Raw genomic sequence first — 9,459 nt, 5'->3', positions numbered from 1 at the left:
GCGTATCGTGCCCTTTAACTTTTTCAACTTTGTGACAAAGGGTTGTTAAATTGATACAACATTCAGTGTCAATATGATAGAATAAGCAAAAACATGATTCCACGGCTAGCCAGAGATTAAAACTCTCCTTAAGAACGGAAATATTCCAGCCAGGTATATACGAAGATAAAAAGTACAAAATCGCTTTACATATACCAATTGTTAGGCGGTTCTTTACATACTGATTTTGACCACGGATTACTCCGTTTACCTGATCAAGATTGAGGATTCACAGCTGGTGTGACCGGTCAACAGGGGGTGCTTACTCCTAGGCACATGATCCCACCTCTGGTGTTGCCCAAGGGTCTGTGTTTAACATACTCTTAATTTTGTATTAAAGTTTGACTTTGTTCTTATTTTCACTTCTCATGTTTGACATTGTATGTACATTCAGAGCAAAGGTGCGGCTATTTATCTGATTTTCACACGTGTAATATTGATGACAAATACAAGAAATATAGTTATTGAATTGTGGGTAAATAGATTAGGTCAAGGTCACGTCAGTATTAATCTGAAACACTGTTGTTGATACTATACAGAGCATAGCGTTCTAACTGGAGAAAGAAAGAAAGAAAGAGAGAGAGAGAGAGAGAGAGAGAGAGAGAGAGAGAGAGAGAGAAGCTTGTGTCAATTTTGTGGTCAAAAATCAAGTTCACATTCAGATGATCAAGTATAAACCTTTTTAAAGATTGTTTCACAGTAACGAGATTAAAGGCACAGATGAAAGAATTGATAAATGAACTCAAAGTTGAACCAATCATGGTCAGTAAAGTATTGTGGATTCAGATTTTCAGGCCTGTGCATGATGTGGAGATTTTAGTACGAGGACCAAATGTCGAGTCCTGTGTTTGAACTCTATCCTACAGTGATTCTCTCAACATTAAAGGGGCATGGACACGATTTGAGATGAAAAATTTCAAATTTTTTCTTCACACAATTAAAGAGTTTCTAGTCTTGGACACATCTCCTGTTTGTTTTAAAGTATAGTATTAATGCCTTAGAAATATACTTTTATATCGTGTAATTGTGTAGTATTTCTTGAGGCCTGGATTTGACAATGCCATAATTATTTCTTGATTGTAACTCGACGGAAGTCAATAATCGAATAAAAACAAATCCCTAATATTCTCTCCTTGTGTGTTTTCTGGTTTGGCAATTGAACTGTAAATCCTTTCGCCGTTATGTTTCCTAACACATTTAGTGTCCACTTTCACTACCGTATATTGTAAATATTAATTAATCACTTGGAGTTAATATCCGTAATTAGTTTCTAGAAGGAAATTTACACTGATGTGATAAATTAGATTAGCATACTTGAATAGACTGAGATAGATTCATCGACCGAGATCAATACGTCTACATTGAAATATTCAGACGTGGTAAAATATGACTTCATGGGTATTTCTTGCGATCATCACACAAAACATTTTAATTAACTCACCTTTGGTTGTTGGCGACATCGTGTGCATTATTATCTACTTTTTCAAATCGAATCCATACTAACAGTTTTAATGAGTGGATGTATTATTTGACAGTCTTGATTTATAGAGGTTGTATATTGGTTTATGGTTTTCTCGAGATCGGTATCACTAATCCCGATTTCTACCGGTAGATCAACATCCCTGTAGTCTTGATTTCTAGATCAGCGTCACTGTAATCTTGATTTCTAGATCAACATCCCTGTAGTCTTGATTTCTAGATCAGCGTCACTGTAATCTTGATTTCTAGATCAGCGTCTATGGCATGTCAAACGTTGCAATATTTGATCTTTTCCATTTGTATTCTATATTTTCCATTTGCATTGTATAATTTTTCATTTGCATTGTATAATTTCCATTTGTATTCTATAATTTTCCATTTGTATTCTATATTTTCCATTTGTATTCTATAATTTTCCATTTGTATTCTATATTTTCCATTTGCATTGTATAATTTTTCATTTGTATTGTATCCAGGGAATGTTTATTTTGATTTGTTACGAAGGATTTCATTAGTTAACATCACTAATGTACTACATATGTAGACGTGCTTAGCACACAGGGCCGTAGCAATGACGGTTCTTTATCGTGCCAACGCCTGTGCAGCGATACGGAATATCTGTTTTTAAGGTCATTACGGAAAGACCCGTGATTCTCATTTTTAAATGCCGAGTGTTTGGCAAAGGAGCAATCACTGTCTTTGTTTATGTCTTAGGTTTGATGCGGCAATGACAATAACGGTTCTCGAACTCACGACCTCTCGCCCACAAACCAAGCGATCTACTGAGCTACCGCGACCAGGTCCACGGAGGACTAGTTATTTTTAAAAATACATAGCAAGCTCTAGTAATGGCGAATCCCCCCCCCCCCGATCATTTAAAAAAAAAAATAGAACTGTCCAGAAAATAATGCACATTTTTATTTAGTCAGAATTCAGTAGATTCGGGGGACTTAATTCGGCCCTTGGGTCCCCAACAATTGTTAACATCGAGTTTGTTCAATGGATTAATCTTAAGTTATCGTTTATCGAATTTGGTAATGCAAGAGATGTTGAAGAGGTAAAGTTCAGGAGCCACGTTTCGCAGGAATATACCGTATTTGCTAAGTGTAATGGCGTAACACCCCCCCCCCCCCCCCATTAATTGATCGCTTTTATGCGTCTAATGTGATCAGCATATTCAGACTAGTCTCCTATTTAACCACTGGCTGATCTAGAAAATTCTGAACGAAAGGATGCAGTAAACTGCTGGATGTCTGGGGACTGTCTTAAGATCCCTAGTGAGTCCAGTGCAAAGCCTTGGTGGAGGGGGTGGGGGTGCAGAGGGGGCGGGGTAGCTGCAATAATGTAGCCCTATCCAATTTTTTTAAATTCTGACGTTAAAAAAAAAATCAGAGAGGGCTACATTATTGCAGCTAGGGGCGGGGGTGCAGAGGGGCGGGGGGCGAAGTCAGTGGCGGATATAAGGGGGCGCAGCTAGCCGCCCCCCCCCCTCCCCTCAATTTTTTCAAATTTAAGGTAAATCTTGGTCAAGATTCCTCATTGCTAGCTACATGTATGTTCAACTAGTCCTTATATGGAACCGATCGCGGTAGTTCAGTGATATACCCTTTGGTTCGTAACCGTGAAGTCGCATGTTCGAGTTCTACTCGTGTCATTGCTGCATCAAACCTTAGACGTAAATATAGCTAATACTTTCCCATACGCATTGATATCTAAAAGTGAAAATCACGGATCTTTCGGATAATGTGGCCTTAAAGACAGACATCCTGTGTTGCGACAGGCGTTGACACGTTAAAGAACCCCCACTGCTACGCCACTGCGCCCGTACATGTAGCATAGTAAGTCCATTTGTGGTACGTCACCTGCAGCTGGTGACGGCTAAATGTAAGTGGGACCTAAACTAATGAAATCCTTCGTAACAAATCAAAATAAACAATCCCTCGCATGCAATACAAATGAAAGATTTTGCAATGCAAATGGAAATTATACAATGCAAACGCGAAAAAATTATATAATACAAATGGAAAATATAGAATACAAATGGAAAATTATACAATACAAATGGAAAATATAGAATACAAATGGAAAAATATACAATACAAATGGAAATTATACAATGCAAATGAAAAATTATACAATGCAAATGGAAAATATAGAATACAAATGGAAAATTATACAATACAAATGGAAAAGATCAAATATTGCAACGTTTGACATGCCATAAGCGTCACTGTAGTCTTGATTTCTAGATCAGTGTCACAGTAGTCTTAATTTCTAAATCAGTGTCACTGTAGTCTTGATTTCTAGATCCGCCGCACTAGTCCCGATTTTAGAGCATCATTGTAGCTCTGCGTTTTAGGTTCACTTCCGTATCATATGAAGACCAGTGGAGTAGAGCGTTTTTGATAATCTGTTTTATCAATACTGTTTTATCAATCTAAACGTTATCTAATTTAGATTTTTTTTTTCATATCTACGCCGTAAGCCTACGCAATTTTCTCGAACATTGCGTCATAATGCGGCCTAGTGGTCTTGTGAAAATAGTCCGCTGTGGTTGTTATGTCTATGATGCAAGGACGATGGCAAAGCGTAGGACAAACGAATGGTTGTGGTGGGATGGCAAAATAAAAAAGTAAAGATAACGAATATTGATCAATCTCATACCATATAGCATACAAAATTGAAATTACGGCAAACACGGACCACTGGACACACCAGAGGTGGGATCAGGTGCCTAGAAGGAGTAAGCATCACCTGTTGATCAGATAAACGGAGTAATGAATAGTCAAAATCAGTATGTAAAGAACGGCCTAACAATTGGTATGAAACGCGTTAGACAGCATTCGACCTAACGACACGTTGTATTTGCAATTTAGATCAATATATAACGACAACGGAATTTGCGAAATGTTGCATATAAGCAAGATAGTTAAAACCCTGTAACATTAACTTATTTTTTCAGTTTCTTGTCTCGATTTTTAACAAATGATCATACACATATACAGAGCATACTCTTACTTATTGAATCAGTTGAAAGACATAAATACCTACCATATCCAGGTGATAATGGAATGTTGCTACATAAGTATGAGAAGTTGACGATGGATTGTTTGTTTGTTTTACGTTCCTCGAGAATTTTTCACTCCTATTGAGACGCCACCAGCTGAAGGTGAAGTACCACATATTTAGACCTATGCTTAGCGCTCAGGATGTAGCAGGGAGTGTTCTTTAACGTATCAACGCCTGCCGCGTGATGGGACATCAGTTTTTAAGGTCATATCCGAAAGACCCGTGATTCTCACTTCTCAAGAGCTTGTTCTGCGTATGATCAGTTTTAAATCGAGACAGCCTACTGACAAACAAGTTGATGTTACAGGGGTTTCAACAGTCTTGTCTAAAGTAAAAATTTCGCAAATTCTGTGGTCGTTATAACGATCTAGTTTGCTAATATAACCTGCCATTGGGTCTAAAGTTATCTTGAGTGTTTCATATCAATTGTTAGACCGTTCTTAACACACTGGATTTGACTACAGATTACTCCATTTACCTGATCAAGATATAGGGCTGACAGCGGGTGTGACCGGTCGACAGGGGATGCTTACACATCCTAGGCACCTGATCCCACGTCTGGTATATCCAGGAATCCGGAGTAAGAACACACCTGATCCCACTTCCGGTATATCCAGGGGTCCGGAGTAAGAACACAGAGAATAGACAATCTCACTTTCAAGCTTGATAATATAAACAAACACCTGAATAAACTTGACACTATCGAGCAACGGCTAATTAAAGATATCAGAGGACAGCGTAAAACTGTCAAAAGATGATATCAAACACATGAAATTCAAGTTTTCTGGAATTGTTCATAAACGAAAAATTTGAAGAAGAAAAAAAATGGGGGGGGGGGGACCAGAATTCAAGGAATTCCAGGATTCATTGAAACAGATTGATAGTGCTTCCAAACCCCACAGGTTGGCACAGTTTGATACAATATGTAAGTCCTTAACCACAAGATCTCCAACAACAGCTGGTTAATTAACCTTATCTGTGGTCACAACAATTTGAAGGAGAAATATGTTAATCATCAAGGATAACCTATAAGCTGTTTGACTCGCGTGAGCACGAAAACAACAACCCCAGGAATACTGGACCCACAACCGGAAGGAAACATGGTGTCCCCAACCGAGGCAGGAGAATGAACTCGCAACGCGAGGACTGTCGCGGGAAAATCAATGGAATGTGCACGTGACTCTGACAATCTTGATGTAAAGTCTACTTCAAACCCACAAGCGTCATCTGACCACCCTCTCTTACAAGTACTGATAAAAATTTAGGAATTTTATGCTTTAATGTATGTGGTTTAAATCCTTAACTTCCCGGAATTTCTAGACTTCTTAGTTTGGTCGAATTAAAAACTGATTGTACAGATAGTTTAGACTTTCCAAATTTTGATTGTATATGGTAAAAAGGAAACAACTTGTACAGCTAATTGATGGCGGACATATGCTGTATATGCCTATGTCAAGGATTACCCATAAAAGCCACATGACTTATTTCCAATGGGGTTCTTATAACCTTATAAAATGACATACACAATATATTATAACAACAAAAAAGAGTGATTCTTGAAAAGGAGGAAAAACAATCAAATCACCTATTTTTGTGCATAGAAACAGGTTTTCTTGTCAATTTCCAAAATAAAAAGAATTCACAAAATTATTTTCTACAGTGTTTTATTATGCCAACCGTGTCTACCTGGACTGACTTTACATTCGTTCTACGATTTTAAAAAAATTGTTTTCAATAACAAAGAATATCCTAATCCGTCTACTACATGTACATGTATGATGTTCATAAAAGTGATATTCGATATGATGTTAATGATTTTGAATTCAAAATTGACTTTAAATTTGACTGAATGGACATTATGATGCTGATTAAATCATAAACCAGCACTATATGATGCAGTTATTTTAGGTACAGATACTTTAACAACAAAGATCTCTCTGTCTCTTTAGATTTCTTTCTCTTTCTCTCGCAAATGATGTGCACGTACTTGCGTGTAGGCAGCTACGTTCCTGACTGTGGTTCAACAAACACTGACGCTCTCGGCATGAGAACCGTTATTCCTAAGATGGTGGGGCTTATAATATTTTAAATAAAAATCTTTTTGTTTAATTGCTTTAAAATAGAATTCAAAACATCAACTGCCAAGTCAACATTTCTATTGTTTGGCAAATCTATAGCTTTCATGTCATTCTCTCTATCCGCGTTGAATCCAAATTGAATTCTATTGCTCTGAAACTTAAAGTCAGGTACTCAAAAATGTACTTATGCCCACGATTAATTAACAAGACATTAACATAATCATTTGTCCAATTAAGGTTGTAATACATTTTTATATTGCCCCATTAAGGCTAATTGACACGGTCAAGATAGCAATCAAGGCTCATTCACAATGCCCCATCAAGGCTAGTTCATAATGCCTCACCAAGGCTAAATCACAATGCCCCACCAAGGCTAAATCACAATACCCAATCAAGTCATGCACAAAATGTTAGATCTTATCAATGTTACGCTAATTACGAATTGTCACAAATATTCATGAGAAACGCTTTAAAATTCTGAAAAGTCATTGTATTTAGTACTAACATATTGCTTTGAAACTGGTTCAGCAACACGCTCTCGGCCTGAGAAACATTAATGAAAAAATTAATGAGGCTTATGAAAGGTGAAGATAACGAACAGTGATCAATTTCAAAACTACTATAAGCAATACAAAATAGAGAGTTGGGCAAACACGGACCCCTGGACATACCAGGGGTGGGATCAGGTGCTTAGGGAAGTAAGCATCCCCTGTCGACCGGTCACACCCCAGGATCGGATCCAGAAATTTTTTCCAGGGGGGGGGGGGTCGAACCTTTTCACAAAATCGAACCCGTGATATAATGTTCAACCCTTTATTTTCCAATTCTCGAAGGAAACGCTCTATATAACCACTGCACCACGCGGGCGACCTTTTTGTCGTGTATTGATGTTTTCTGGTAGGAAGTGTTATTTAGCTAAAGAGACTTGACTGAAATAATCTTCGTTTTCCTTGCCTGATAAATGATTGTACAATTTCCTTTTGGTAAATTTCTAATGAATGGTGAAGATGCATTAGTGCAAGCCCAGTCAATCTGTCCTCTTACATAGTACTGCACATGTAACTCTTGATGCGTCTTAATCCAGAAAAGGATCTTTCGGCCTCACATGATAAGTAAAACACATCCAATGTGAAGAAGAATTTTCACGTTCGGGAAAACGTCCCCATCTACAAAGTTGAAAAGATTGAGCAGATTGCAGAGCTTGTCTGAAGTTTCTTTGCTCATGTTAACACAATAACGTCTCCAATCTCTGAGTTCTTTCTCCAGGTCCTTTACAGAAAGACAAGGCAGGTCGCTCCCCAAAAATATTAGTTTTGAGGCAAGTTTGGACAATTCCTCGTGTGAAATATTTGTCACATTGACAGGCAACAAAGAGCATATTTAATATGCCGCCAGATCTTCTTTCTGAAACCTCGTATTTAATTCACTGAGGAAAAGGTCCAGAAATGGATTGGCCACGACAGATCTATAATAAGCTTTTGGATTACTTGTGGAGACATTTTCTCTGTGTTGCTGCTTGGAGCAAACCCTTGGGGTTTTAATCACTATATCAAGGTCGTCTGTAATTTGTTTTGCATCTTCAAAGCAAGACTCCAATTCGGTATCTACCGCTCTACGAATTTCTTTGATCCTATCCACGTGTTCCTCAATTAACTTACTTTGCAGTGAGAATGTCAATATCTCTTTTCTGAAGTTTGAGAGTCAAAGGCTTTATTGTATCTAGGACATACCTTACAAAAACAAATGTTATCAACACAGAGAAGAACGTTATCGAAGCCAAAAGCCCCTGTACAGTCACTTTAGTTTGTCTATCCAAAGACCAGTCTTCACTGGTACTTTCATCAAGGTTTTGATTGAGAATGTGCGGCAAACATTTGATGACGAACTTGTACATAGTGTAGAACACATCAAAGCAGATATGACGCTCAACCCACCTAGTCTTACAGAGTCCAACTAGTTTCTTTCTGGAAAAATCTACAGACCCATCATTTTCTATAATAGTCTCAAGAAACCCTTGTCGTTTAGGGGAACTGTCAAAGAAAATAAACACTGAATTAAGGACATCTATCATATTCCTCACAAGGGGTAATTTGCAGGCTGAAGCGATGCTCAGATTCAATACATGACTCTGACAGTGTGTGTACAAAGCTAATTGGTTTTGAGACTTGATTCGTCCCTGACACCCCCGTTTTTCCGATGCCATTGCTGCTGTACCATCGTATGCTTGCCCTCGCATGTTCTCAATCGGAATTGCAAGCAAGCAGAGGATTTCAATAAGTTTATCAGCAATTGCTTCCCCAGTAGTTCTGCCTATATTTGCAAAGTCAAGAAACTCCTCCTTAATGATGGCAGGGTGTTCTCTAGTATCTAGAAATCTGAGACTCAAGACTAAAACTTCTTTGTTAGCGCACTTGTCAGTTACCTCATCGGCTATGATGGAATAAAAAACCCTCCCTTGTAAACCCTTCAAAATTTTACCTGTGATGTGATTTCCAATGAGTTGGATAACATCATTCTGAATGGTTTTGCTGGTATATAAGGCATTCTTTTTTGCTTTTTGTAGATGAGACCAGAGCTGCTCATCGTGCTTTGCCAACAGCTGTAATATTGCCAGGAAATTACCTTTATTTGAGGAATCACTTGTGCTATCATCTCTGTGTCCTCGGATAGGAATATTTTGTTTCCCACAAAGAATGATCGCATCTACTATTTTCTCAAGAAACTTTATGTTGTGCTGATACTGTGTCTGATTTTGCTGATTGAGTTGATACGGAAGAGACGAAGATGGCACTTC

The sequence above is a fragment of the Ostrea edulis genome, chromosome 2 (genome assembly GCF_947568905.1).
Source record: "Ostrea edulis chromosome 2, xbOstEdul1.1, whole genome shotgun sequence".
Taxonomy (NCBI): domain Eukaryota; kingdom Metazoa; phylum Mollusca; class Bivalvia; order Ostreida; family Ostreidae; genus Ostrea; species Ostrea edulis.
The sequence above is the reverse complement of the archived record's forward strand: the minus strand, read 5'-3'. Positions refer to the sequence as shown.